This window comes from Callorhinchus milii, unplaced genomic scaffold (genome assembly GCF_018977255.1).
Source record: "Callorhinchus milii isolate IMCB2004 unplaced genomic scaffold, IMCB_Cmil_1.0 Scaffold6, whole genome shotgun sequence".
NCBI classification, from domain to species: Eukaryota; Metazoa; Chordata; class Chondrichthyes; order Chimaeriformes; family Callorhinchidae; genus Callorhinchus; species Callorhinchus milii.
The window spans coordinates 6,608,780-6,627,623 of record NW_024704747.1 but is presented as its reverse complement, the minus strand read 5'-3'; positions in this window follow the sequence as shown (position 1 = coordinate 6,627,623).

Here is an 18,844-nt window from a genome sequence, read left to right as displayed (position 1 = left end):
GTAATAAATGTCAAAATAAAGACATCAACGCAAAACGATCTACAATTAGGGAACTTATTTCTGCTCTAAGGTTAAGGGGAGCGTTTCCATATATCTCTGGTATTTCCCTATCACAGCACATAAATTACATAAAAATAAAAACTTACTATCCTTGTCATAACGTAATTTTTTTCCAACTCCCAAGAGATGTATTCTTATCCATGTAGAAAGTACTAGCTGTACCCGTGGCAGTTTTGCTTGCAAACAAAGGATCCAATATGGAATGGAGATTGACACACAGACACACAGACATTTCATCTTTATCTATACTCATCTGGGAGGACTCCTTTTGGGAGGACTTGGAGCTTTAAAAATATAATTTTGTTGTTGTTGCTGTGGCTTAGCTTCGTCTGTGTTCTTTATTTTGTTCCCACCGCTTGGCTACGTGTGTGCTCTGTGACATAGGATGCCACAGCGCCACGGTCAGCTGGTGCGGCCAACAGGTGATGCATGATGCCACAGTGACACTTTGACTTGGCAGCCACCAGGTGTAACTACAGCNAAAAACGCAAAACTTAAAACAATAGGAGATACCTGAAAACATGTCACTCCCAGGTGTAAGACCTTTCCGATGAGGTATACATCATGTCTTTACGTCAATCAGTTATGGGGGTCCTTCTTGAAGTGCAGACAGACATTGTTGTTTTATTAGTATAAATATAAAGATAAAGATAGAAGAAGATTGTTTGAATTCATAAAATTAAATATCCACAGTATATTAGGTGAAATGATTGGTAGCATCCTGTGCAATGCACAAATGCAAATTCACTTTGTTTGGCACTAGAGACCTTTAATTCTAGCAGTAAACTTACAATTGATAATTGGGTTCAATTTGTTTTTGTGAGATAGACATTCAAGTATAGCTTCAAAAGTTTACTACACTCATAAATTTTTAATTAGTTACACATGTTTGGTGATTTAAGTCTTACTTGTATAGCCTTTTCAGGAAAAACTCTACAAACAGAAGTGATTGCACAACAGTGTTCTTTCAAGTTTAAATTCCACTTTTCAGTAACTGCGATTACAAAATAACATGAAATTACCCAAGGTTAAAAATTGCACCATCTTATCTCAGGAGATAACTACAGATCTCAAGAAGTACATCTGTTCCACAGGAGCATCCTAAAAGTGTCAAATATTTATTGGAATCACTTCCTTATGCGATGGAATAGAAGTTAGGATGCATGATATTTCTTTAAATGCAGGATGTTTTATGTTCGCAGAAGGATTACATTAAAGTTTCAGTGCTTGGATGTTAATTTGGTTTCTGCTTTCAGCATCTGAAAAACTCTCGAGTCCCATCTTAATTAGTGATTGAGTTCTCAGCAGTTGGTGATTCTCCAGTCAGCCATTCAATAGAGAGGTAAAATATATCAACTAATCATGTGCTTTCCTAACTGCATTTTCATGGAAAAGTCCACCTGAACAGGCAGTTGGGATCTTTGTTTAATATCTCATCTGAAGGACAGCAACCACAGCATTGCATTGGAGTGTCAGTCTGAACTATAATGATAATAATCCTTGCATTTGATATAGTGCTTTTTCACGTCTTCGAGATGTTTCAAAGCACTTCACAGATAATACTGTAAAGTGAACTGACTGTATATTTTATGAGCTCAAAGCCCCCATGTGGGGCTTGAACCTACAACCTTCTGATTTAGAAGTGAGAGTGATGGCAACTGCACCAGTCTGACACCCTAATAATCAACAATCTCGGTATGACATTGACAGTATTTGTTGTTAATCTTGCAAAAGAATCAACGCAAGCCATTGAAAGTTAGTAGCATTCTGATATAATGATTGAATTATATAATACATTGCAAATCGAAATCACGCATTCAGCAACTTTTACATCTAAGTGCCAAATTCTCAATCTGCTTCTTGCTAGAATTTGTACCTCATTATTTCCACACACTTGAAATGCCTTTCACTTTTCTAACCCAGTTCAGGAGACAGAGCTTGGAGATGACTGCATAATGTGCAGCCTTAATCCATTTTACCTTGAGGGCATGCATTTCTAAGCTGTTTTGTAACATGAATCTTCTTCAGTAAGTGGTGAATTCCTGAAGTAATGTAGAAAAGTCTGCTGTGCATTACTGAAGTCGGAAAACAATTGGGCTGTCTTTTCACAATAACAATTTTTCTTTTATCTTTCCAAACCAAAAGTGACCCAACAGCACAATAAGTTATTTGCAATTGAACACAATAGTTTGGTTAAAGTGTAGGGGATTTTAAAAATTAATTCAAAGTAACACTCTGATGTAAGAGGTGTCAGGTTTATATTCTTACTGCTCTGCCATCTGTGGTAATTGAGTTCTGGCCAGTTAATCTATACTTTAGTCATTGTCCATTATTTCCTATTGTTTTCTCTGCAACAAGGTGTCAGGCATAGTTATAACAAACGGAGCAGCACATCTTACAATAATTAACCAATTCACTGAAAATGGCAGAAACCCACAATGGCATCAGGAAACTAAAAATAAAACTGGTTAAATCTTCAATTGTCTATTGTGAGTGTGAATTAGTCTAATAATTGAAACAGATTGTGTATATTATGCATACGCAGAGAGAAGTGATGCCATTAGTCTTTATTAGTTGTGTTTTCTCTTGCAGCACCTGTCTATTTGGCATTGGAGGTGCATTTGGGCAATCTTATCATCTGTCGCATCTGTCTTGATGTGATTTATGTATGGGGGGAAAGAGGTTCTGTTTGCAGTTGGATCATTTCAGCTGAGGAGAAGATGATCTCAAAAGCTCATCTATAACTGAAACCAACAGCAAGACATCAATTATGCAAATATCAACGTGTAATTTTAAAAAGCTGTTTAGTTCACATTTGGGGCGCTTTCCTTTTATCCAGCTTTAATTCCTGACATCCCTCAGGATAACCCCTATTGCGAGAAATGGCACATCAATGACCTTAAACTACAGAAGATGCAATATCTCCTGCTGGCATGTCCTTTACTGTGAAACCTTTTGAAAATTGATGTATTTAAAAAAGAGAAGTGAAACATCTAGCAAGAAATGCATATTCAGTATTGTGACTATGCTATAATATGGCTTTTATGAAACCTACTGTAAAATAAGGAACTAGACGACAAACCATTTTGGGTTCAGGTCCCCAGACTTTGTATTCAAGCTGTATAGTGTTCTGGTCAGGATGCACTCAGAGTACAGTGTAAGGTTCTGGTCATTGAGATATAAGGGGATTGCACAGGGCCTAGAGGCAGTGTGGAGGAGAGCAACACAGATGATCCCCAGTGTTAGAAGAATGAGTTACAATTTGACCGACTCACTCAACTCTTCAGGCTTGAAAGGAGATGACTCAGAGGGAAACTTTAAGAGATACAACATTTTAAATGCGATTGAGAAAATAAACCGAGAACAACACTTTAGGATACACCAAGACAGTAGAACAGAGGGTATAAATTCAGAATTTCAAAGAATCATTTCACGACAGAAAGTTTTTCTTTACCCAGAAGATAATTCCAATAATATACAAATTTACATTTATGTAGCACCTTTTAAGTCAGGGGCATCCCAAATCCCAAGGTGCTTAATTACCAATAGAGCACATTGCTGGGAAGGGTGGTAGGGGCCAAGACATTGAATTGATTTAAAGCAGCTTGATGCTGGGAAAATGAGAGGGGGAGTATTCTGGAAGGATGAGAATGATTGGACCAAAGGGACTTCTTCATCCAAAGCAATATATCTTGTGTATATCTTGTGATATACTGTCACGTATTCTCATAAACACTGGAAGGTCAAACACACAAGAACTATAATCACACTATTTGATAAGGATATATATGCCATTATTCATTTTGAGTGGATTCAAATAGTATAACAGTTAAACATTCAACCTCAGGAACAGGTAATGATCACCACATCATTTACAAAGCACTTGCAAGTTTTATTTGCAAGTATTTGTCTAGCAGGGACTAGCCTGCTCGGTTTGTGGTTTCAGTTGCAGAGTCAATATCTGTGAGTCTCAACAACATCTTATACAGTAGTACTGTGGACCTACCTGGCTTTTCTGCTAAACAAATGTACAACCTCATTAAGATCCTTCCACCAAGGAATGCAAAATGTAATATTCATAAGAGGAAGAGACAAAGATCTTCTCTTGTCAGTAACTGATATCCTGAATGTTACACCTAAGCAATATTTTTCTGAATGCTTTGGTGTCAAATTTGTTTAATAGACAAATTTGGAATTAATTGGATTTATGTCAAATTAATTCTATTTATCTTCCTCCAGGGAACAAATAGGGATTGCATGAACTTCATGAAGCTAAAGGGCTGAATGGATCCACCAAGATTTGAATCCAGAATTCTTTGTCTAAAATCCAATGCTCATCTGAATGAGCTCCCTTGGATCAACTATTGCTAAGGGCATTCAGGATGAGTAAGGCCCATTAAAATCACTTAAACAAAAAATATGCAGATCTTTTGGTGAAAATCAATCAGTGAGAAATAATTTTCTCCCAAACTTCATGTAAAACAAAATGAATTAACCTCCCTCTTCCCCCAAACAAGGATGATAATGGTTATAGTACTGGATCTTACATAGAATGATATGGCACAGAAATAAGCCATTCAGCCCAACTAGCCCATGGTGTTGTTTATACGCCTCATGAGATTCCAGCCCTCCTATTCCCTCTCACTTATACACTGCTATTCCTTTCTCCTTTATGTATTAATTTTTTCTTAAATATATTGATGCTATTTGCTTGAACCACAGCTTCCACATTCTTTACCCTCTGCATGAAGACGTTCCTCCTAAACTCCCTACAAGATCTGCTACTGGCTATCTTCCAGTTTTGCACTCACCAAAAAGTGGAAACAGTCCAACAATATCCACCTTATCAAATCCTTTCCTAATCTTAAACACCTCTTCTCAATCATCTCATATCTAGAGAGAAAAACTGCAATCTGTCCAATTGTTCGTCATATGAATCCAGTGAAATCAGGTGATAGTTACTCAGAGAACTTGTCTGGGACAGTCATTAGTCATGATTACAGATATTCATAAGCAAACTTAATCCCAGCTGTTCAGTGCCTATATTATTCAATAACATTGATGAAAGTTCAAAACTACAACACAATATTTGACTTCTGATACCGATCACCAACTATCTAGTACAAGCTGTTTTATCGAAGCATGCTCTGATGTGTCATTCCTTCATATAATTTCAAAGATGAATCACTCGTGTGTGTAAAGGAGTCATAAATCTTGGGTTTGTAATATCTAAACTAAAGGCTGTACAGTGTTCTGGCTCCTTGACAGTGCATCTCGCATTCTGCTCTGTCTGGTGAATTACCTCATCACAAGTTTACGTCTGGTAGAACAAGACCATCAAAATACTTTCAGGTGCCGATAAGCCATCAGTTTGAAGAAGCAACGTTATTTAAGCTTTGGTGAAATCTCAAAGTGCTTCACAGGATACACTGTAAAGTGTAGTGACTGTGTGTTTTGTGTGCAAAATGTGGCAGACAATTGCACACAGCTAGATGGGTCCGCAGTACACCAGGACACTGCTGATGACAGCCCAGCCAGCCTGGTTTATAGGTAGGATTTGAAGGATCGACCAGTCACTCGGGGCTAGGATTCTTCCTACTCAATTCCTATTAACCCTGCAAGCCAACGTCCTAAGGGTGAAGTGTTCCAAGCTGGTTTTTAGCTGGTTAAAATCCAGCAGTACCCAATGCGTGCTCTGTGGTCCCAAGTCTTGGCTCTTACCATCTGCGCCTAATATTCTTCGGGATTAGGTAAACGGGATGCATCTCTCGACAGATGCATCCTGTATTTCACATTCATTGCAGTAAAACATCTCACGAAATTCAATGTATAGGTTGGTGGGATTCATGTTTGGTTTGGATACGCTTAAGCACGGTAATGGATTTCCATATGTGTCAGACACAGACACCGGCTGACCAAATTAAGTTCCAAGGAAGGGAGGATTGTCAGGAGAAGGCTGCAATGGATTAGAATCATAGAATCCTACAGCACAGAAGGGGACCATTCAACCCATCATGCATTTACTCTCTTCAAATGAGATATTCCACTCTCCAGTCTTTCCCCATATCTCTGAAACTTGTTTCTTTTCAAGTATCCATCCAATTCCCTTTTCAAAGTTAAATTTGAATCTACTTCCATTACCCTTTCAGGCAGTGCATTCCAGATAGTAACAACTCGCTGCGTAAAGAAATTTCTCCTCATTACCCCTCTGGTTGTTTTGCCAATTACCTTAAATCTGTGACCTTTGGTTACCAACCCATCTCCAATGGAAACAGTTTCTCCCTATTTACTCTATCTAAAACTCTCATAATTTTGAACACCTCTATTAAATCTCCTCTTAACCTTCTCTGTTTCAAAGAAAACCATACCAGTTTCTCTCGTCTCTCCACATAACTGAAGTTGTTTGGATTATTTGTTCATGACCTGAGCATTCCTCTCCCCAAAAATACACAAGAGATAGGAAAACTCCAATGTGCACTTGTTTGTAATAAGGAGAATGCCAAAGAAAGCAATAGGGCTGTGAAACAAATGACTCAGTGATGAGAAAAGAGCTGCTCCTCCTCCTTCTGGCATCCCAGTTGCAACTGCTGTATAAATAGAGCACATCTCCCATATAAATTATCTTTTCTAACCAACTGACTGAACATCCAGCGATAACATACATTAGTGTACTTTTACATAACAATCACTTCTGAAATATCAATAATTATTTTGAATTAGATACATAGTAAAATATGTGTGTGTGGGGGTGGGGGGTAAATGATCCTGATGCAATTTATTTTAATTTTTGTTTCTTAGAGATTATCTGTGGTTCAGAGCACCTGACATAGTAATAATAATAACCCTTATTCGATATAGCATCTTGTCACATCATTGAGATGTCACAAAGTGCTTCGTAGAATATACTGCAAAGTGAATTGTTTGTATACTTTATGGGCAAAACACAATAGAGCCCCCAAAACAGTTGTGGATTGAGTCAGTAATTTTTTTCAGGGATTATTACCTCCAGAAAAGTAATCCTCCAATTGACTAACAACCCTGTTCTTATTTACTGCTTGGTAAACAGAGGCTAGTGGAAACTTGCCTAAGGTTTCACCCTGCCCAGGATTACGAACCTGGGTGCTCTCGCTTGTGAGGCGAGTGCTCCAACCAATATGCTACAGGACTAGACTCCATGAATGGACCATTCTTACATTGTGAAGTAATTTAAAGCTTGGTTGCAATGAAACGTATTTATATTATGTTTGTTTGATGTGGGCCTGACATTTTCATCATCACTTTTAGCTTTATTGAGCAATTTTGCATAATTTTCTTTATTATCCAGTAGTAAAATATGACTAGTTATTCTCAACTGAGAATTAATACAATTTGTGTAATGTAATTTGCCATGACAAAAACAGTATCTTCTATTTTATTAGGATTTTGTTTAAAGCACTTCAGAACAAATACATTCCCCTTAATTACCAATCCATAAATCACTGAAGGTTGTTGAGGACAGAAGGGCATTCAATTAGTCTCATCCATGCTGATTTTAAAATTTATGGAGAGCAACCATTGGTAGTATTGCTTCAACAGTCCTGTAATTTCATTTCACAACAATGGCTTTGAAGACATTTGGGAATTGTTCAAAACAAATTCTTAGAAGTACATCATCTTCACTTTCATATACAGCCATGTCAAACCAAGTAACTTTGTTATTTCCTTCCTCTCTTTTAAAGTATCATGGCAATACAATTCATTTTACTGTTCTCCACAATGTAACGTTAATTATCATATACAACAACAACAACACAACAAGATTCCATTTATAGAGCGCCTTTCACGTCGGGAGGACGTCCCAAGGCGCTGTACAGTTGGGTCAGGACCCGAGCAGGGGGGAAATGGTCAGGGTGAGGGGAGGGAAGGGAGGGAGCGAGGAGGGGGTAGAGAGTCGAGAGGAGAGCTGAAGGCACGGACAAAGAGAAAGGTCTTGAGACCGGCCTTGAAGGAGGAAAGGGAGGAGGCGGCGAAGGCACTGGGGGATAGAGTTCCAGAGCCTCGGGGCTGAGAGGCTGAAGGCCCGGCCACCGATGGTAGGGCGGTTGGGGCGGGGGATGTGGAGCAGACCGGAGCCAGAAGATCGGAAGGTACGGGCAGGTAGATGGGGGGATAGTAGGTCCGAGAGGTAGGAGGGAGCAAGGCCGTGAATGGCCTCGTAGGTGAGGATGAGGATCTTGAATTCGATCCTCTGGGGAATGGGGAGCCAGTGGAGGCGAGCGAGGGTGGGAGTGATGTGGTTGCGGTGTCTGGTGCGGGACAGTACACGAGCTGCAGAGTTCTGAATGACCTGCAGCTTGTGGAGGGAGGTGCCGGGAAGGCCGGCGAGGAGAGAGTTCCCATAGTCCAGCCTTGAGGTGATAAAGGCGTGGACCAGAGTTTCAGCAGCGTGAGGGGTGAGGTAGTGCCGTAGTCTGGCGATATTCCGGAGGTGATGGAAGGCGGTGCCAGTTGTGGCGCGGATATGAGGGAGAAAGGACAGCTCAGGGTCGAACAAAACGCCGAGGTTCCTGACTGGCTTTGAGAGGTGGAGAGTGCAGCCTTGGATGCTGATGGTGTCAGTGCCTGAGATGCGGAGGCGCTGACACGAGCCAAACAGGAGGGCCTCAGTTTTGCGCACGTTGAGCTGAAGAAAGTTGTCTCTCGTCCAGGACTCGATGTCGGACAGGCAGGCTGTCAGGACATCGGGGGTCGGGGAGTTGAGGGTAGAGGAGGAAAGGTAGAGTTGGGTGTCATCCACATACATGTGGAAGTTAACCCCATGTCTGCGGATGATGTCACCGAAGGGGGAGCATATAGAGGGTGAAGAGGAGGGGACCGAGGACAGAGCCCTGAGGGACACCGCACAAGACAGTAATATCTGCTAAAGTGAATTAATATCTAACATTGAGAGATTCATTGAACACTGACACTGTAATCACCACACTGAACTGGACTAATTCACACTAATTTTATGTATCTATGTATAAAAAATCATCTGAGATAAAATGATCACCACAAATCATTACAAAGAAAATTTGCATTGATATTCTTTATTAAGAATACCATTTATTAAGAATATAACACTCATGATTTCGCTGTTTACAAACTGCAAATAAGACGTCTTAACTCATCAAATAAACTGAATATTTCTCATTATGTGTCCAATATAATTTTAATAGGCCCTTTATATTCAGAAAAACAAATTGTGATGCTCGCATTTACTTAGTTTTAGGTTTGCATTATGTTTGAATGCACCAGCATTAGGTTTGAAGCCCTTATATCCTTGTTGCAGGTTTAGAAATCCCTGAACCATTTGAGGATTCTGCCCAGGTGTGACTTTAACAGGTATGTTTTGTATAAAAAGTGGGATCTACAGAAAAAGTTGCATTAAAAGCAGATGGAGTTAGCTTTTAATCCTTCAAATCGTAAAAGATGAACCAATTAGAATTTGAAATGAATATGAACATCTGTCTGGAGTTAATAGACTGTAAAAATATTCAATAATGATTAGATAATAATGATAGTTGACATTGCATTTTTCAATATAAATTTATGTTACAATTCTAAATATAATTTACAGATTAGGGAACAGAGTGTTCAGGGGGAGGAGATTAAGAGGAGTAGAAACATCAGTGTGAACTAGCTAGATCAAATAGCCTGTTTCCATGATGCAAAGTTCTGTGTATTTCTATGTTAAATACATGGAGAGAAAGAGAGAGAGAGGGAAGGAGGGGAGAAGAGAGCCTCAACATTGCTCTTCAAAGTGTTAAAATTAGATTAAACGTGAAGCAAAGCCTACATACATTAATACTGGCTTCAAAGCTCCTTACAGTAATGGAGTACCCTCATGGAGACTCCTTAAAAATATAATCGATTCTTTGGACATTCTCAAATTGCCTTTTGTATGCTATTATTGTGAATGATTTAGATGTGTTGTTAAAAGGCACGTTAGAAAAAGTTCTTTTAAAAATCAATGTGAATGATTGATAGTTGTTGATTTATTTTCCTCACCAAAATGCGTGCCAAACAATAATAGCCCATTTTTATGCCCACTGAACCTCTTTCTGCTCCGCTCAAGGCCCATGATTTCAGGAACCAGTACAAGCTTCTAAAACAACCAACGAGATCCTCACTTGTATATCACAACAACAACAACTTGTACTTATATAGCGCACTCCATGCTGGGTGGCATCTCAGAGTGCTTAACAGTGGTAGAGCCTAAGGCCGAGCCAGGGGTACGGGAAGGTGACTGTAGGCGCGGTCGAAAAGGAAGGTCTTTATGCGCAACCTGAAGATGGGGAAGGAGGGGATTGAGGGGATTGAGGGAAGCAGTTCCAAAGTTTCGGGGCGTAGTGGCTGAAGGCACGGCTGCCGATGGTGGAGCAGAGAATTCAGGGAAAGCGGAGGAGGCAGACCTGTTAGAGAAGAGGCAGCGGGTACTGCTGTGGGTAGAAAGGAGGTTAGAGAGATAGGGGGGTGCCAAAGAATGGAGGGCTTAAACACTAGAGAGAGGATCTTGAAGTCAAACCGCTCTGTGACAGGGAGCCAGTGGAGTTTGGCAACGACTGGAGTAATCGGGGTACGAAGTTTGGTGCAGGTGAGAATGGAGGTGGTGGAGTTTTGAATGAGCTGGATTTTAATAATAATAATAATAATAATCCTTGCATTTGATATAGCGCTTTTCACGTCGGGAGGACGTCCCAAAGCGCTTCACAGAACACACTGTAAAGTGAACTGACTGTATATTTGTGGGCGAACGCGGCAGCCAATTGCGCACAGCAATGTCCCACAAACAGTCGTAGATTGAAAATGACCAATTTATTATTGTTTTTGGTTTTTGGAGGGATTATTATTAGGTGTGTGGAGTAAGGAAACTTGCCCAAGGTTTCGCCCTCTGCCTGGAATTGAACTCAGGTCTCTCACTCGCAAAGCGAGTGCTCTAACCACTGAGCTACAGGACTCCACATTTTGTAGCTGGTGGAAGAGGGAATTAAAGTAGTCCAGCTGAGAGGTAACAAAGGCATGGACATTGGCTTCGGCAACTTTTGGGGTGAGGAATTGTTGGAGACTGGCAATGTGGAGGAGGTGGAAGAAAGCGGTGCTGGTCAGGGACTGGATGTGGGGGAAGAAGGATAACTGAGGATCGAACCTGACACCTAAGTTGAGAATTTGTCAGGAATATTAGACGTATAGTTTACAAAAGTTGTATTTGACTTGATAATATTGCCATTTGCTCGCTGTTAAGGAAAAATCTTCAAAAAAAGTCACCAAAAATAAAAAGATTGTGATGTAGAAATGTGTAAAAAGATGATTAAGGTTATTCCAGTTTGTCTGGATGCTATCATAGGAGTGTAGGGAGTTGTGGGGATATATATATTATATATAATAATAATTCTTGCATTTGATATAGCGCCTTATTATGTCTTTGAGACATCTCAAAGCATTTCACAGAATATTGTAAAGTGTAGTGACTGTTTATATTATGGATGAAACAAGGCAGCCATTTGCACACAACAGTGTCCCACAAACAGTCGTGGATTGAGTGACCAAATTATTCTTTTTTTGAAGATACTGTTACTCCCGGAGAGCAATCCGTCAATCGACTATCATCCGGGTTCCTTCTTACTGCTAGGTAAACAGAGGTGTGTGGAATAAAGAAACTTGCGCCTCGCTCGGGAATTGAACCCAGGTCTTCTCGCTTGCGAGGTGAGTGTGCTAAGCACAAAGCTACAGGAGTCCAATATATATATATATATATACTATTATGTATACCCCCACAACCAACTCTATGAAGAGAAAGTGGGTCATATTGCTCGTAATTTTTGCACCTACATGACCAAATTTCATTTCGCTCTCTTGTTAGAACCCTGCCAGGTTTAATCTTTAAACGCAATGAATATGTGCCCAAGACAGAGTTTTCTGGCACAGGATCAACAGAACCTGGAAATCACACACCTGAAAGGCAACAAAGATGCCTACACCGGCGGGCAGCCCGAATCCCTGCCAGTGTTTCGGCAGAGGATTTTTCTACTTCTGATTCATTCTCATTCACAGCCTTTCATCATTTCTTCTTCCTGCTGGGTTAATCTCTCTCTCTGTCTGTTGATTTCCTTTCACTTCACAGCAATTACATGTTGGGAGATTATTTTGGATGGTACGAGTACAGTTGTCCATATTTCATATTTTAAAGGACATATCCGTTCAGAGTGCCTTTTGATTTCTCAAACCTTCTTCGGAATAACTTGTATCATTCAGGCATGGTCGAATCACTCTAATTTTCCTGACAAATTCTCCTTTCAACACAATCTTGAACTGTGGGATTTTGCAGAAAAGAACCTGACAAGCAAATCTTCAATTACACAGAATTGCTCCACTATTTAATGGTTAGGAATCAAAACCACGAAGCAAACAATTTTCTTCCAGTTTCAATGATGCATCACCATTCTTTTGAAATCTGTTCATTAGCAGGAGTTCTTTCCCTTTTCAGGCAAACTTAATTTCTAACTAACTTTTTGGTCATTCACTTCATGACTGCTTATAAGACTTTGTTGTATGAAAATTGGCTGCTATGTTCACCTAAAAATACACTAAATCCTGTGAAGCACTTTGAGATATTCTGCTAATGTTTAAAGTCTCTATAACAAATGCAAGGTTAATAATTATTATTATTATAAACCCTATGAAGGGCTTGAGACATTGATGATGTACTAAGGTGCATATCAAATGAAAGATTTTTATTAAATATTATTATTATTGCATTTATCTAATGTTACTTTTTCCAGGAAATCAAGGAAGTAATTAGTAGCACTCTGCGAGTATTGATAAGATGTTAAATGACAAACCCAAAGTAGTTTCCCCAATTTTTCTTTTATCTATTCTGATCTTTCTACGAGTCAGTGTACCATCAAGACCTCATCTATTGTTTTCCTGGTGCAAATTTGCAGATTACTCTTGTCATATTTTAACAATCATGGCTGGCTTGTTAATTGCTTTTATCCTTTTCTTTTGTACCTTTACATTTTGGTTCAATAAATAATCCGTGAACCCATCTCTCTTTTGGGATTTTCTGGTGACCTTCACTCACAGTTTTAGTTTTGTTTGTAACAAGATAAAAAAAACAAGAATTAAGTCGGCTCTTTTATTACTGAGAACAATAGAATCTTTCAGTTCTAATTGTGATATGAGAATGTTAAAGACAAACAAGAATTAATTATAAAGATAGCCACCATTTTATCTGCGAGAAAACAGTTTGCAATTAAAGCCTAGATAAATTGACAACAAAGAACAAGTATAATTTTACTAAAATGTGCAACTACTGGTTGCTTATATATGTAGATATTTCCCAAGAACAAAACTTGACAAATAATGTTGAATTGTCATTCATTTATTTGCAAGTTTACCATGAATNAAAAAAATACTAATTTGGTCGCTCAATCCATGACTGTCTGTAGGAAACTTTTGTGCGCAATTGGCTGCCGCATTGCACCCACAAAATATACAGTCAAGTCACTTTACAGGATATTCTGTGAAGCGCTTTGAGATGTCTTGAATACGTGATAAGGCTCTATATGAAATGCAAGGATTATTATTATTAACTAACAGAAACAAACATCCTCAATGAATAAATACAACTCATCTGACTATGATAATCAGATTTAAATGGCTATCAGTCCAGGAATCTTATTGTTTAGTTGATGGAATAACTGATGTACCACAGAGATATCTGTGACCCAAATTTCACTGAGGTGTACATCAATAAAGTATTGTAGTTCAACAGCTGCATTTGCTTTCTATATCAACCTTTTACCTTCCCTTTTATCTACCATAAGCAGAGCGAGATTAGTTTGAACCTAGTTATTACTCCTCTTCTATTTTAGGAGTAATAGCTTTCCAAAACTTCTTGCTTGTACACCAGCAAAAGACTCACACTGTATAAGCAATGTGCACAGCAGCACCTTCCATTTTAAAGTTAAAATGAAACAAAACGTTTTAAAGGACTACTTATCGATCCGGAAGACAGGTAGGAAAAAAGAATGTGTTGGATGTGAAAGGATGTGAACATCCAAACTCTATTGCCTGCAATATCAGGTATTAATTTTATTTTATTCATTCCCTGTGAGAAGGGGAAACCTAAGAAATTGAGTATTCAACAACAACAAGAAGATTCCATTTATTGAGCGCCTTTCACGTTGGGAGGACGTCCCAAGGCGCTGTACAGTCAGGTCAGGACCCGAGCAGGGGGGAAATGGTCAAGGCGAGGGGAGGGAAGGGAGGGAGCGAGGAGTGGGTAGAGAGTCGAGAGGGGAGCTGAAGGCACGGTCAAAGAGAAAGGTCTTGAGACCGGCCTTGAAGGAGGAAAGGGAGGAAGCAAGGCGAAGGCACTGGGGGATAGAGTTCCAGAGCCTGGGGGCTGAGAGGCTGAAGGCCCGGCCACCGATGGTAGGGCAGTTGGGGCAGGGGATGTGGAGCAGACTGGAGCCAGAGGAACGGAGGGTACGGGCAGGTAGGCCTTGTAGGTGAGGATGAGGATCTTGAATTCGATCCTCTGGGGGATGGGGAGCCAGTGGAGGCGAGCGAGGGTGGGAGTGATGTGGTCCCGAAGCCTGGTGCGGGACAGTACATGAGCTGCAGAGTTCTGAATGACCTGCAGTGTGGAGGGAGGTGGCGGGAAGGCCGGCGAGGAGAGAGTTCCCATAGTCCAGCCTTGAGGTGATAAAGGCGTGAACCAGGGTTTCAGCAGCGTGAGGGGTGAGGTAGTGCCGTAGTCTGGCGACATTCCGGAGGTGATGGAAGGCGGTGCCAGTTGTGGCGCGGATATGAGGGAGAAAGGACAGCTCAGGGTCGAACAGAACCCCGAGGTTCCTGACTGGCTTTGAGAGGTGGAGAGTGCATCCTTGGATGCTGATGCCGTCAGCGTCTGAGTTGCGGATGCACTGATGTGAGCCAATCAGGAGGGCCTCAGTTTTGACGTTGAGCTGGAGAAAGTTATCGCTCGTCCAGGACTCGATGTCGGACAGGCAGCTGTCAGGACATCGGTGGTCGTGGAGTTGAGGGTAGAGGAGGAAAGGTAGAGTTGGGTGTCATCCGCATACATGTGGAAGTTAACCCCATGTCTGCGGATGATATCACCAAGGGGGAGCATATAGAGGGTGAAGTTTGTGGAGTCCTGTGGTTAGAGCACTGGGTTTGATTCCCAGCAAGGCGAAACGTTGGGCAAGTTTCCTTACCCCACTCACCTCCGTTTATCTTGCAGTAAGTAGGAACCTGGGTGTTATTCAATTGCTAAATCAAGTTTCTGGGGGCAGGAATCCCCTCAAAAATAAATAACTAAAAAATAATAATAATTTGGTCACTCAATCCACGACTGTATGCAATTGTCTGCCATATTTCGCCCACAAAATATACAGTCAATTAACCTTACAGTATATTCTATGAAGTGCTTTAAGACATTGCGAAGATGTGATAAGGCGATATATCAAATGCAAGGATTATTATTATTGTACTGATGCAAATCCCTAAATTAATTCTTGACATGGAAATCCAGCTGAGGTCTTAATAGACATCCACAGAATAAGACCCATGCTCCCCAAAGTCCCGGCTGCAAAAGGCAAAAGCGTGAAGCTTAATAACAATACTTGGATTTTATATAGAGTTTTAAGTTGTTGAGATATCTCAAAACACTTCACAGGATTTGCTGTGAAGTGCAGTAACTCTAGCTGTTGGCAAACATGGCAGCCAATTTGGACACAGCAATACCCCCAAAAAAGTAATGATCTATTTTATCAAGGGGATTATTAGCTAGGACCCTGGGGAGAAACTCCCTTCTTTTTTCAAACAGAGTCATTGGATCTTTAAAGTCCACATGAACAGGCAGTTGGAACCTCAATTTATGAAAAGGAGGGTCTTGACTTGTGCCTTCAAGGAAGCAAGGGAGGGAGCAATGCGAAGGGACTGTGGGATGGAGTTCCAAAGAGTGGGGGCAGAGAGACTGAAAGCCCGGCTGCCAATGGTAGGGCAGGTCGGGCGGGAGACATGGAGCAAGCCAGAGCCTGCTGAAAAGAAGGAGCGGACATATACATACATTAAGGACAAGTACCGTACATGGTTAGCTTGTATAAGTAGCAGAGGCAAAGTTTGAATTCACCTTCACTGGCAGTTTCCTTGGAGACACAGAAGGAGCTTAATTGTGTGAAACAGGACGTACGTCTAATTTGCAATGCAAATTTTGGATTCAGTCCCACTTTCAGTTTGCGTTGTTTTTTTTAATGTCGTTTAGAATTATCAAGCATCAGTAGGAGCATGATAATTAACAGAAATAAATGCCAAGGTTGCCCTCCTCTTATTATTTCTTCTGGCAGTGAACTCTTCACTGATGATATCAGGCAGAGAAATTGCATGCAGGAAGCCACTATAACCACAGTGAAGATCAAGGTGTCATGACATACTGCTGATGCTCTGTATACTGTATCATTTAAATTAATGCTTTCATTTCACTGTTTAAAAAACTCAATTCACATATTGTGTTCTTTTTACTTGCAGCAATCGTTAAAGATTGCATGATATTATTCGTAACTAGATGGGAGTTTCTCTTGGCCAGCAAACCTCCAAATGAATTAATCATTCACCTTATATTTGTTTGTGGAACCTTGCTGTGCACTCAAATTGGCATTTGCCTACAAAAATCAGCCACTTCATAGTAATTAATTGCTATCAATGGCAAGCTATGTGGTTTCAGCTGGTTGGATTCCAGCAGTACCCCAATGCACACTTTGGGCTTCCAAGCCTTGGAACTTGCCAACCTGCATCTAATATTTTCCAGAGTTAGGAAGCAGGATTGGAGAGAGTGGGCATTACATTCACACAAGTTATCTCTGGAATTCCCATGTGTGGATGGGGTGCATGGAATTTTCATTTTGGTTTGGATACACTCAAGCATGGTGATAGGTTTTCAAATGTCAGACACCCGGCTGACCAAATATAACCCAGTAATTAAGTGTGGCAGTATAAATATGGAACAAAAGTTCTTTATAGCTGTATGTACATGAAGAACAACTTGCATTGGTATAGCGCCCTTCACCCGGGGTAAATATGTATGTATGTATATCAGATCATTATTATTATTTGTAACACAAAAGAATCATGGACACTCTTCAAGTTTTAGATTTCTGATTATTTAGGATAATTTTCTTTTCAAAAGTTAGAAATCCAAATGTTTTATGATCTGGTTGTTACAGTTGAGAAAATACTGTATTGAGTGCCAATTTATTGGACTTACGTTCCACATTTACTTCTGTATGTTACCAATTATAAATTCATAACTGCTAATTTGTTAATTTAAATACATTCTGAATGTAAAAGTAAAATCTAGAAATTGACACTGACACTGCATAAAACAAACGAATGAAGAGATTACATGTAGCATTACTAAATCTGTATCACCTTATTTAATGAAATCCTCTTCATTCTGTAATCCTATTAACATGTTACTTTGCTGAATATTAAAAATAATTGTCGATAAACCTTTTTCCTCGTCAAATCTCTGAACTTTATTCTAGGCCATGAAGGAACACGTTTTCCCAAACCATTTTGTAACCTCAGCAAATGCAGTGCTCTGTCATCAATTAGGTTATACCTGAGTTCTGAGATCTGCATCAACTCGGATATTGAATCTAGATGTGTTCCACTGGTCACATAACCAATTTGAACTATGACCCAATCACAACCTTTTTGCTTTCTATTATTTCACCAATTTACGTATTCCTCCCTTATCTGAAGAAATTTCAACTTTGGTACAATTCAATTGTGAGAACTTTCTCATAATCATTAGCACATGTAACAGCAATCACATTACCATTCGTTCAACAGTTATTTACATTCTGAATGAATACCAGGGAACTAGGTAGGTATGGTTTGCACTTGTGATTTTTAAATATTTGTCCATGACAATGATTCCTAAAACCTTTCATTTTATTCCCACAAATATCGATTGCAATTTCTTTTTCCATTTTTTTCCTTTTCATGGTACATTATCTTTTGCTAGGTTTAATTTACTTTCATAAATCTTCTCTCCTCAATTTCCTTAAATCTTTTTTAAACATTTGTATTTCACAATTTACTTTAACTTTCCAATTTAACTTGTAGGTCCAGGTGTTGATATCAATCTTCTATTCTAAATCGCATATATATTTAATTTCAACCTATTTACAAGCATTCGACATTTACATGTCATTTCCTTCTCTGGTATTTTTTCTGATAGATCCTTACCACTTTGATCTTAATAGGTTTAAAATTAGCTTTCCAGAAATTTGGTATATTTGTTGTTATCTCAGTTTGTACCTGTATCATAATAGAAAATTGTATGGTCACAGATCGCGAACCTTTATCATAATGAAAATATTCTTGCATTTGATATTGTGCCTTATCTTGTTGTCAAAAGATCTCAAGGCACACCACTGTATTTACTCTAAAGTGTAGTGATTTATATTTTGCAGGTGAACAGGATGACCAATTTCCCACAAACAACCATAAAGTGATTGACCAACTTTAATGAGGAGGTGTTAAACCAAGGTCCATCTGCCTGTTCATGTGGACATTAAAGATCCCATGGCATTATCGAAAAAGAGAAGGAATTCTTTTTCAGTGCCCAACAACCTTCCAGATAAAATTGATTATTCACTTCATGGCTGTTTGTGTGAATTTGCTGTGCACAAATTGGCTACAACTTGGTTTGCCTACAAAATAGTCACTAGACTATTACAGTAAAATC